Here is a 13093-nt window from a genome sequence, read left to right as displayed (position 1 = left end):
TCTCTTTCTTTATCCAGGCTTTTATTTCACTCTGTCTATAGGTCGGCTCTAATTGTGTGTTCAAGCATTAACAACAATTCAAAAGGACAAAATAAAACATCTGTTATGTTTACCCAAAGCCATTATCTCACTCAGCATCAGCATTACAATCATCACCCACTCACTGTAAATGCACAGAATGGTAGACGCTATGCACAGAATGGTAGATGCTGATGACATTTTCCAATTATTTTATTAGATAGTTTGATCATTTCCCCCACTTCTAAGCTACATGTGAACTAGAACGTAAACTTTTACTCAGCTACTTTTTCAAAATTAAGCAATTGCTTTGTGAAGAACACTGGAGTCAATACTGATAAGAAAAACATGGAAGTAATAGAGTTATGGAGCGGTAGAAGGAAATACTGTCTAGCATATCACTCTAAGTCTAAGCAGAGTAGATATTCATCTTAACATGTCCTGGTTATATAGCCTGCCTACTGTTGCTTCAAGAAGAGCAGTGTCAGGGAGCTCACTGCTTTTTAGGGCAGTGTGTTTAATTTTCAAACATTGCATTTTGTAGAACACTTCAATATAAGATAAATCTATTTCCTTTTCTGTGGCTTTCTGCTAAACTTTTCTAGTTACATCTTATGGTCCAAACATGAATAAACTGTTTTGACAGAGATAGCCCTAAAAACACTTTCAAATTATTTATTTTATTTCACTATGACTTTGTTCTTGAAGACCGTTTGATAGTATAGTATAAAAATACTAATAATATTAGCCTATATTAAGCACTTTGCTAATTATAGTATGCATTCTTTCTCTAGACATTGCATAATACTTACTATTATTTAAGATCATAATTTTATAGGAGAGGACCCAAGTAACAGACACAGAGGTTAAGGAGCTTGCTCAAGGTCACTAGATGAGTCAGTAATAAGTTTGGTGTTAAGCCCAGTTCTTCTTATAATGAAGTCCAAACCCCAAAATGTTTTACTCTACTGCCTATAGTATGACATGGTTTCTTACTATTGCATTTGATCTGTTTTAAATGCCTTTCATTTGAAAATATGCCTCTACACAGTGGAATTAGTACTCTAGATGTTATGTAACCAGCACAAAGTAGAATAAAACTTCCTTCTCTCAACTAGAATTTATATATTACACTGGAGAACAAAATTTTTTTTCCATCCACAAAAACACTTGTTCTCACCTTATTTGAATGTGCTGATATCAAATCTGACATTAGTTTTTTCCTGTAAGCCACAGATTTTTTGCAATTCAAGATTTTAGGTTTTCATCTTGTAAAATTTTCAACATTTTGTTTCACATAATGTATAATGTCTTCTTGGGCATCATCTTTGTAAAAATATAATAATTTATATAATGCAGTAAATACACTAATATGTACACTAAAAGATATGATTGCATCAGAATTTGTCTACAATTTCAAAATAGAACATATTAAAACACTTACTTTAATCATAAAATTTGCGCAAAACTTATTTAAATTCTATTCAGGCAAAAATTTGCATTTGTAGCTCTTGCGTTTGTGTACTTGTTGAGCACAATCTCGTTTGATGCTCAACAGTAGTCTGCTCATCACTAACAGCTCCAAGATTTTTGGGAAACTTATCAAGATGACTGTTCAGGAAGTGAATCTTAATGTTCATGTTACATCCAATGTCGTGGAAAGCCAACAGCATCCTTTCAACCAGAAGTTCATAGTTTTCTGCTTTTTTGTTGCCAAGAAAGTTCTTTGTAACTGCCACAAAAGGCTGTCATGCTGTTTTCTCCACCTTATTCATCTTCCTGGCAAATTCTTCATCACATATGAGGGTTTGAATTTGAGGTCCATTGAATACACTTGCTTTTGTCTTCTCGAAGGATAAGGCAGGAAAGGCAAAAATAATATGTTGAAAGCATTCACTTTCTCTATTCAAAGCCTGAACAACTGCTTCATTAAGCCAAGTTTGATGTGAAGTGGGGGGAAAATGATCCTGTCTCGATTAACTACAGGTTCATTCACAATATTTTGCATCCCTACTTCCAGAGCTTCACGTTTCAGCCACTCCTTCTGTGTCCAGTGTTTCTCCCTAGCTCGTCTCCCACACAAACACAGAAAGCAAGGATACTTCATGAAACCTCTCTGTTGTCCTAGCAGGAAATTTACCATTTTAAGATCCACACAAATGATCCAGCTATGCTCCTCATACTTCAGAAAGTCGAGGACAATTTTTATATCATTCTTACTAAGTCATTCAATTCGGGTTGGCTAAACTGCTGAGGGGTTAATGACTGTTTGGCATCAAAGGAAGACCCTTCAGATTCTACAACCATTTCCTCATGCATGTTATCAAAATACACTTGATCACCATGTTCACTTTCTTTGTCCTTAGAAAAAATAAAACCATTGAAAACTTTAATCGGGAGTCTCTCAGAGTGTGGGATCGGTCATATTGCTGAAGGAATATTAGGATATGTGTTCATATGCCATTTTTTCTTGCTGATGCCCTTTGTATGGATCAGACAGAAATAGCAGTCACTGCTGTCGTCCTTAGGTTCACGCCAAGCTGTAGGAATACCAAAAGGCATTCTTTTGCATTTTTCTTTTGTCCAGTCATGAAGCATTTCCTCACAATCATGACATAGAATATGAGGAGCCCAATTCTTGTCTTGATTGCCAAGGGAACTTGAAAATAGGCAATATATGCACGTGTCACAAATCATGAAATATTGCACCTTTGACGTTGAAGTGTGTAATAGCCACATATATAACAGAAAGTGACAGGACTATTCTTACATTTACACCTACTCAAAGAAGCCATGATTCAATCTTAAAACAAAATAAGAGGGTGTTTTTATCAGATAATAATTTTTTACATTTAAAAACAACTACAATTATGTAAAAGAGATGTTTGTAAAACATTAATTGTCTTGTGGTTATGTTCAATCCAAGAGTTGTTGCCTTTTAACTCCAATTTAGAAACCAATGCATGTCATTAACTGTAACAAAAAGAAATTACAATTTCATAAAAACTAGAGCATGCACCAAAAAATGAATTTCAGATTTGGAATTAGCAATGCAGAAATATATAGAAACAGTTCTAAAAGCTCAGGCAACAGAAGATGAAAAAAAATTTGTTCCCCAGTGTTATGTATTACAAGATATGTTTACTGTAACATTTCTGTACCCACATAATGCACTCTAAAATTTTTTTAAATTTATTTATTGATTTTTTTGACAGAAAGAAGAGAGATAAACATCAATTTGTTTTTCACTTATTTATGCACTTATTGGTTGATTTTTGTGTGTGCTCTGACTGGGCATCAAACCTGCAACCTTGGTGTATGTGGATGACGCTCTAACCAACCAAGCTACTTGTTCAGGGCCTACAAATGCTCACTATTTGAGGCCATATTTTGTCCGAGTCAAAACTTTTTTCTTTCTTTAAAACAAGATAATGCTCTGATATAATAGCTCCTTCTCAGACAATTTTAATATTGACTTTTAAAAAAATTGTAGTAGAACACATATGACTTGAAGTTTAGTATCTTAATTATTTTAAGTTTTCAGTTCAGTAGTGTTAAGTGCTTTGACAATCGTGTTGTGTTGTACTACCTATCTGTAAAACTTTTGATCTGGCAAAAGTGATATTTTTATATACTTTAAACAACAACTCTTTATTATTCTCTCCCTCCAGCTTCTGGAAAAACTATTGTAGTTCCTATCTCTATGAATTTGATAACTTTAGGTATCACATATAAGTATAGTCAGACAGTCATTTTTTTGTGTGACTGACTTATTTCACTTAGCATAATAACCTTAAGGTTTATCCATATTATAGTATGTACAAAAATTTTCTTCCTTTTCAAAGTTGAATAATATTCCATAATAATTATATACCATATTTTGCTTATTTATTCATCTATTCATAGGCATGTGGGTTGAATCGTTCTTTTGGCTATTATGAGTAGTGGAACTATGAACACAGGGTACAATCATCTTCTTGAGACCCTGCTTTTAACTCTTTTGGCTGAATCATATGCTAATTTAATGTTTAAGTTTTTGAAGGGGACCACCATACTGTTTCTCATGGTGACTTCAACCATTTATATTCCTATTACCAGAAGGGTTCCAATTTCTCCACAGCATTGCCAACACTTGTAACTTTCTCTTCTTTCCTTCTTTTCCTTTCTTTTTTCCTTTCCTTTCCTTTCCTTTCCTTTCCTTTCCTTTCCTTTCCTTTCCTTTCCTTTCCTTTCCTTTCCTTTCCTTTCCTTCCCTTCCCTTCCCTTCCCTTCCCTTTCCTTTCCTTTCCTTTCCTTTCCTTTCCTTTCCTTTCCTTTCCTTTCCTTTCCTTTCCTTTCCTTTCCTTTCCTTTCCTTTCCTTTCCTTTCCTTTCTTTCCTCTTTCCCTATAGTAGCTATCTTTTTTTTTTAATTTTATTTTTTTAATGGGGTGACATCAATAAATCAGGATACATATATTCAAAGATAACAAGTCCAGGTTATCTTGTCATTCAATTATGTTGCATACCCATCACCCAAAGTCAGATTGTCCTCTGTCACCTTCTATCTTGTTTTCTTTGTGCCCCTCCCCCTCCCCCTTTCCCTCTCCCATTCCCCCCTCCTCCCCGTAACCACCACACTCTTATCAATGTCTCTTAGTTTCACTTTTATGTCCCACCTACGTATGGAATAATGCAGTTCCTGGTTTTTTCTGATTTACTTATTTCACTTCGTATGATGTTATCAAGATCCCACCATTTTGCTGTAAATGTTCCGATGTCATCATTTCTTATGGCTGAGTAGTATTCCATAGTGTATATGTGCCACATCTTCTTTATCCAGTCATCTATTGATGGGCTTTTTGGTTGTTTCCATGTCCTGGCCACTGTGAACAATGCTGCAATAAACATGGGGCTGCATGTGTCTTTACGTATCAATGTTTCTGAGTTTTTGGGGTATATACCCAGTAGAGGGATTGCTGGGTCATAAGGTAGTTCTATTTTCAGTTTTTTGAGGAACCACCATACTTTCTTCCATAATGGTTGTACTACTTTACATTCCCACCAACAGTGTATGAGGGTTCCTTTTTCTCCACAGCCTCTCCAACATTTGCTATTACCTGTCTTGCTAATAATAGCTAATCGAACAGGTGTGAGGTGGTATCTCATTGCCATTTTGATTTGCATTTCTCTAATAGCTGATGAGCATCTTTTCATATATCTGTTGGCCATTTGTATTTCTTCCTGGGAGAAGTGTCTGTTCATATCCTCTTCCCATTTTTTTATTGGATTGTTTGTTTGTTTGTTGTTGAGTTTTATGAGTTCTTTGTATATTTTGGATATTAGGCCCTTATCTGAGCTGTTGTTTGAAAATATTATTTCCCATTTAGTTGGCTTTCTGTTTATTTTGCTATCAGTTTCTCTTGCTGAGCAAAAACTTCTTAGTCTGATGTAGTCCCATTCATTAATTTTTGCCTTCACTTCTCTTGCCTGTGGAGTCAAATTCATAAAATGCTCTTTAAAACCCAGGTCCATGAGTTGAGTACCTATGTCTTCTTCTATGTACTTAATTGTTTCAGGTCTTATGTTTAGATCTTTGATCCATTTTGAGTTAATTTTTGTACAGGGGGACAGACTGTAGTCCAGTTTCATTCTTTTGCATGTGGCTTTCCAGTTTTCCCAGCACCATTTATTGAAGAGGCTTTCTTTTCTCCATTGTGTGTTGTTGGCCCCTTTATCAAAAATTATTTGACTATATATATGTGGTTTTATTTCTGGACTTTCTATTCTGTTCCATTGGTCTGAGTGTCTATTTTTCTGCCAATACCATGCTGTTTTGATTGTCGTGGCCCTATAATAGAGTTTGAAGTCAGGTATTGTAATGCCCCCAGCTTCATTCTTTTTCTTTAGGATTGCTTTGGCTATTCGGGGTTTTTTATAGTTCCATATAAATCTGATGATTTTTTGCTCTATTTCTTTAAAAAACGTCATTGGAAGTTTGATGGGAATTGCATTAAATTTGTATATTGCTTTGGGTAATATAGCCATCTTGATTATATTTATTCTTCCTAGCCAAGAACAAGGTATATTCTTCCATCTCATTATATCTTTTTCGATTTCCCTTAACAATGGTTTATAGTTTTCATTATATAAGTCCTTTACATTCTTTGTTATGTTTATTCCTAAGTATTTTATTTTTTTTGTTGCAATCGTGAAGGGGATTATTCTTTTGAGTTTGTTCTCAATTGTTTCATTGTTGGCATATAGAAAGGCTATTGACTTCTGTATGTTAATTTTGTATCCTGCGACCTTACTGTATTGGCTTATTGTTTCTAGTAGTCTTTTAGTGGATTCTTTTGGGTTTTTGATGTATAGGATCATATCAACAGGATAAAGTCCATATATGATAAACCATCAGCTAACATCATATTAAATGGCACTAAACTGAAGGCTTTCCCCCTTAAATCAGGAACAAGACAGGGTTGTCCACTCTCTCCACTCTTATTTAATGTGGTACTAGAGGTTCTAGCCAGAGCAATCAGACAAGACAAAGAAATAAAAGGCATCCATATCGGAAAAGAAGAAGTAAAGAAAGGTATAGTAGCTATCTTAATTAGTGTGAAGTGGTATCTCATTGTGGTTTTGTGCTTATGGACCATTTCTGTTTATTCATTGGAGATATGCTTATTCAAATATTATCCATTTTTTAAAAATTGGGTTATTTATTATTTCATATTCTAGATATTAATCCCTTACCAAATATATAACTTGTCAATATTTTCTCCCATTGTGAAAATTCTCTTTTTACTATTTTTTAAAGATTTTATTTATTGATTTTTAGAGAGTGAAGAGAAAGAGAGACAAAGTGGAGAGAAAAGTGGGAAGCAAGCATAAACTCACAGAAGTTGCTTCTCATATATGCCTTGACTAGACAAGCCCAAGTTTTTTTTTTGTTTTTGTTTTGTTTTGTTTTGTTTTTCTGAGGTTGGAAACGGGGAGGCAGTCAGACAGACTCCCGTATGCGCCCGACTGGGATACACTCAGCAAGCCAACCAGGGGGCAATGCTCTGCCCATCTGGGGTGTCGCTCTGCCACAATCAGAGGCATTCTAGCGCCTGAGGCAGAGGCCACAGAGCCATCCTCAGCGGCCGGGCAAACTTTGCTCCAATGGAGCCTCGGCTGCAGGAGGGGAAGAGAGAGACAGAGAGGAAGGAGAGGGGGAGGTTTGGAGAAGCAGATGGGCACTTCTCCTGTGTGCCCTGGCCAGGAATTGAACCCCGGACTCCTGAACACCAGGCCAATGCTCTACCACTGAGCCAACCAGCCAGGGCCAAGCCCAAGTTTTGAATCAGCAACCTCAGCATTCCAGGTCAATGCTTTATCCACTGGCCACCACAAGTCAGGCCTTTTTTACTATTTTGATTGTGTTGTTTTTTGATTGTGTTGTTTGATACATTAAAGTTTTTAATTTTGATATAGTACTATTTATCTATTTTTACTTCTGCTCATTGTACTTTTATTATCATGTTAAGAAATTATCGCCTAATCCAATGTGGTGAAACTTTTTGTTCTATGTTTTCTTCTTAGAGTTTTATGATTTTATCTTTTGCATTTAGATATTTGATCCATTTAGAGTTAATTTTTGTATACATTTTACTTTTTTTTTTTTTAGGATTCCTTATTTTTATTGATTTTAATATATTGTGTTTACATAGATTCTAGTGTTGCCCTGAATGCATCCCCCCTTCCCAGTATTCCCCTCAATATCTCCCTTGCCACCCTCCCCATAGTGCCCTCCCTCCTTCCCTTCAGCTTTATCCCATCCTATCATCCCCTTTCCCTCCATTTCCTTTTCCTCTGGTCCCTTTGATCTCTCCTCTGTCTCAGTTCCAATCCTCAGTTCACATTGTTCATTGGATTCCTCAAATTAGTGAGGTCATATAATATTTTTCTTTTTCTGCCTGGCTTATTTCACTTAATTTCTGTGACAAAAGGTAAGATTTCCTTCTTTTTCATGGCATCATAGTATTCCATTGTGTATATGTACCACTGCTTTTTAATCCACTTATTCACTGACAGACACTTGGGCTGTTTCTAGAACTTTGATAATGTGAACAATGCTGCCATAAACATGGAGGTACATTTCTCCTTTTGAAACAGTACTATGGTGTTATTGGGTATATTCTTAAAAGTTGGATAGCTGGGTCAAAAGGCAGTTCAATTTTTAATTTTTTTTAAGGAATCCCCATACTGTTTTCCACAGTGGCTGCACCAGTCTGCATTCCCACCAGCAGTGCAGGAGGGTTCCCTTTTCTACACATCCTTTCCAGCACTTATTATGTGTTGTTTTGTTGATGAGTGCCATTCTGACTGGTGTGAGGTGATATCTCATTGTGGTTTTAATTTGCATTTCTCTAATGATTAGTGATGTTGAGCATTTTTTTCATCTGCCTATTGGCCATCTGTATGTCCTCTTTGGAGAAGTGTCTAATCATTTCTTTTGCCCATTTTTTGATTGGATTGTTTATCTTCCTGGTGTTGAGTTTTACAAGTTCTTTATAAATTTTGATTATTAACCCATTGTCAGATATATTGTCAAATATGTTCACTCATTGTGTAGTTTGTCTTTTTATTCTGTTCTTATTGTCTTTAGCTGTGCAAAAACTTTTTAGTTTGATATAGTCACATTTGTTTATTTTGTCTTTTATTTCACTTTCCCATGGAGATAAATCAGCAAATATATTTCTGCAAGATATGTCAGAAAACTTACTGGCTATGTTTCCTTCTAAGATGCTTATGGTTTTATGGCTTATATTTAAGTCTTTTATCCACTTTGAGTTTATTTTTGTGAATGGTGTAAGTTGGTAGACTAGTTTCATTTTTTGCAGGTAGCTGTCCAATTTTCCCAGCACCATTTGTTGAAGAGGCTGTCTTTACTCCATCGTATGCTCTTAACTCCTTTGTCAAATATCAGTTGTCCATAAAGCTGTGGGTTTATTTCTGGGTTCTCTATCTGTTCCATTGATCTATATGCCTCTTCTTATGCCAGTACCAGGCTTTTTTGAGTACAATGGCTTTGTAGTATAACTTGATATCAGGAAGTGTGATAACTTCCACTTTATTCTTCCTTCTCAAGATTGCTGAGGCTATTCGTGTTCTTTTTTGGTTCCATATAAATATTTGGAATATGTGTTCTATATCTTTGAAGTATGTCATTGGTATTTTAATTGGTATTGCATTGAACTTATAAGTTGCTTTGGGTAAAATAGACATATTAATGATGTTTATTCTTTCTAACCATGAGCACTGTATATGCATTTACTTCCTTGTATTTTCCTTTTATCAATGTTTTATAATTTTCCAAGTACAAGTCTTTAATCTTCTTGGTTAAATTTACTCCTAGGTACTTTAGTTTTTTTGTTCAATAGTATAGGGGATTGTTTCCTTAATTTCTCTTTTTGACAGTTTATGGTTGGTCTATAAAACTGCCTCTGATTTCTGAGTATTAATTTTATATTCTGAATTCATTTATCAGGTCAAGTAATTTTTTGACTGAGACTTTACGGTTTTCTATATACAATATCATATCATCTGCAAATAATGATAGTTTTATTTCTTCTTTTCCAATTTGGATGCCTTTTATTTCTTTGTCTTTTCTGATTGCTGTGGCTAGGACTTCCGGGATTATGTTGAATAAGAGTGGTGAAAAGGCACACCCCTGCCTTGTTCCTGATCTTAAGGGGATTGCTTTTAATTTTTGCCCATTGAGGATGATGTTGGCTGTGGGTTTGTCATAGATGGCCTTTATCATGTGGAGGTATGTTCTCAGTATTCCCACTTTGCTGAGAGTTTTGATCATGAATGGTTGCTGGATTTTATCAAATGCTTTTTCTGCATCTATTGAAATTATCATGTGGTTTTTCTCCTTCCTTTTGTTTATGTGATGAATCACATTGATTGATTTGCAAATATTGTATTAGCCTTGCCTTCCCAGAATAAATCCCACCTGATCATGGTGTATGATTTTTTCATATATTGCTGGATCTGGTTGGCTAATATTTTGTTGAGGATTTTAGCATCTAGATTCATCAGAAATATTGGCCTATAGTTTTCTTTCGTTGTGTTGTCTTTGCCTGGTTTTGAAATCAGAATTATGCCCACCTCATAGAAGGAACTTGGAAGTCTTCCTTCCTCTTTAATTTTTTCAAATAGCTTGAGAAGAATAGGAGTTAGTTCTTCATTGAATTTTTGGTAGAATTCATGTGAAGCCATCAGGCCCAGGACTTTTGTTTGTTGGGAGTTTTTTGATAACTGTTTCAATCTCATTTTTGTAATTGGTCTGTTTAGGTTTTCTGATTCTTACTGATTGATTTTTAAAATATTATATGTTTCAAGGAATATTTCCATTTCATCTAGGTTGTCTAATTTTTTGGCATACAGTTCTTCATAGTATTTTCTTACAATCCATTGTATTTCTGTTGTGTCAGTTGTTATTTCTTCACTCTCATTTCTAATTTTATTTATTTGAGTCCTCTCTCTTTTTTTCTTGGGGAGTCTGGTTAAAGACTCGTCAATCTTGTTTACTTTTTCAAAGAATCAGCTTCTTGTTTCATTGATCCTCTGTATTGTTTCTTTACCCTCTATGTCATTTATTTCTGCTCTGATCTTTATTATTTCTTTCCTTCTACTTCTGGGCTTTACTTGATGTTTTTTTCTAGTTATTTTAGATGCAGGGCTGTTTTTTATTTGGGCTTTTCCAGCTTGTTAAGCTATGCCTATAATGCTATGCACTTCCCTCTCAGTACTGCTTTTGCTGTGTCCCATAAATTTTGAGTTGTTTATGCTTATTATCATTCATTTGTAGAAATTTTTTAATTTCTTCTTTGATCTCATTGTTACCTTATTTGTTATTTAATACCATGCTATTTAGTTTCCAAGTGTTTGAGTATTTTTCAGTTTTTCTGTTGTGGTTGATTACTAGTTTCATGCCATTGTGATTAGAGAAAGTGCTTGATATGATTTCAATCTTCTTAAATTTGTTGAGACCACTTTTGTTCCCTAACAGGTGGTCTATCCTAGAGCACATGAGCACTTGAAAACAATGTATATTATGCTGCTTTAAGGTGAAAGGTTTTAAAGATATCTACTAAATCAACTTGATCAAATTGTCCTTTAAGTCTGCTGTTTCTTTGTTAATTTTATTTCTTGAGGATCTATCTGGTGATGTTAGTGGGTTATTGAAATCCCCTACTATTATAGTATTGTTGTTGATCTAGCCCTTTATATCCATCAAAGTCTGCTTTCTATATTTAGGTGTTCCTATATTAGGTGCATAGACATTTATAATGGTTATATCTTTCTGTTGGATTGCTCATTTTATCATTATGTAGTGTCCTTCTTTATTTCTTACTATAGCCTTTGTTTTAAAGTCCATTTTGTCTGATATAAGTATTGTTATTCCAGTTTTTTTTTCATTTGCATTTGCATAAAATAATTTTTTCCATCCTTTTACCTTCAGTCTATGTGCATCTTTTGTTTTAAGCTGTCTCTTATAGACAGCATATGTGTGGATCCTGTTTTTTTATCCATGCAGCTATGCTAAGTCTTTTGATTAAATCATTTAATTTGTTTACATTTAATGGTATTATTGATATGTATTTGTTTATTGCCATTTTATTCTTTAAAGCTGTATCCTTCTTTTGCTATATTCTTTTCACCCTTTGATCTGTTTACAACAGGTCCTTTATCATTTCTTGTAGCATTGGTTTGGTTGTAATGAATTCTTAATATTTTATTTTTCTGAGAAGCTTTTTATTTCTCTTTTAATTTAATTTAATTTAATTTTATTTTATTATTATTTTTTTACAGAGACAGAGAGAGAGTCAGAGAGAGGGATAGATAGGGACAGACAGACAGGAGTGAAGAGAGATGAGAAGCATCAATCATCAGCCCTTTGCTGTGACACCTTAGTTGCTCATTGACTGCTTTCTCATATGTGCCCTGACTGTGGGCCTTCAGCAGACTCAGTAACCCCTCGCTCAAGCCAGCGATCTTGGGTCCAAGCTTTGCTCAAACCAGATGAGCCCGTGCTCAAGCTGGCAACCTTGGGGTCTCAAACCTCGGTCGTCCGCCTCCCAGTCCAACATTCTATCCACTGCGCCACCGCCTGGTCAGGCTCCTTTTATTTTAAATGATAGCCTTGCTGGATAAAGTAGTCTTTTTTGTATGCTCTTGTTTTGCATTACTCTGAGCATTTCTTGCCATTCCCTTCTTACTTCAAGTGTTTCTGTTGAGAAGTTGGATGTCATTCTTATGGTGGCTCCTTTGTAGGTGATAGCCTTTTTTTCTCTAGCAGCTTTTAATATTTTCTCTTTATCACTTAGTTTTGGTATTTTAATTATGATGTGTCTTGGTATAGATTTCTTTGGGTTTCTCTCTTATAGAATTGTCTGTGCTTCTTGAACTTGTATGACTTTTTCCTGAATTAATTTAGGGAAGTTTTCAGCGATGATTTCATTGAACAAAGTCTCTATGCCTTGTTCTTTCTCTTCTTCTTCAGGAACCCCTATGATGTGGATGTTATTTCTCTTCATGTTGTCACAGAACTCTCTTAGAGTTTCCTCGGACTTTTTGAGTCTCTTTTCTTTCAGCTGCTGTGTTCCATGCCTTCATTTATCTTGTCCTCTAACTCACTGATTTGATCCTCAGCTTCATCCATCCTGCTTTTAATTCCTTCCATTTTGGTCTTCATTTCTGATATTGTATTTGTCATTTCTGACTGATTCTTTTTTATTATTTCAATGTTCTTTTTTACACTTGCTATCTCTTTATTTAGTTGTTCATTATGATCATCAATTGTTGTTCTAAGATCTTTGAGCATCCTAACAATCATTATTTGTACTCTGCATTTGGTAATTTGGTTATATCTGACTCATTCAAGTCCTTTTCTGGGGATTTCACTTGATTCAATTGGGTTGCATGTCTCTGCCTTCCCATTTTGTCTGCATATAGGAAGGGTGTGGCCACTTAGTCCAACGGGTGTGGCCTCTGTGTTCCCTAGGTGTTTTCTGTCCTCAGGCCCACACTCCTTCTGCTGC

This window comes from Saccopteryx leptura, chromosome 5, assembly GCF_036850995.1.
Source record: "Saccopteryx leptura isolate mSacLep1 chromosome 5, mSacLep1_pri_phased_curated, whole genome shotgun sequence".
In the NCBI taxonomy this organism is placed as follows: Eukaryota; Metazoa; Chordata; class Mammalia; order Chiroptera; family Emballonuridae; genus Saccopteryx; species Saccopteryx leptura.
The sequence above is the reverse complement of the archived record's forward strand: the minus strand, read 5'-3'. Positions refer to the sequence as shown.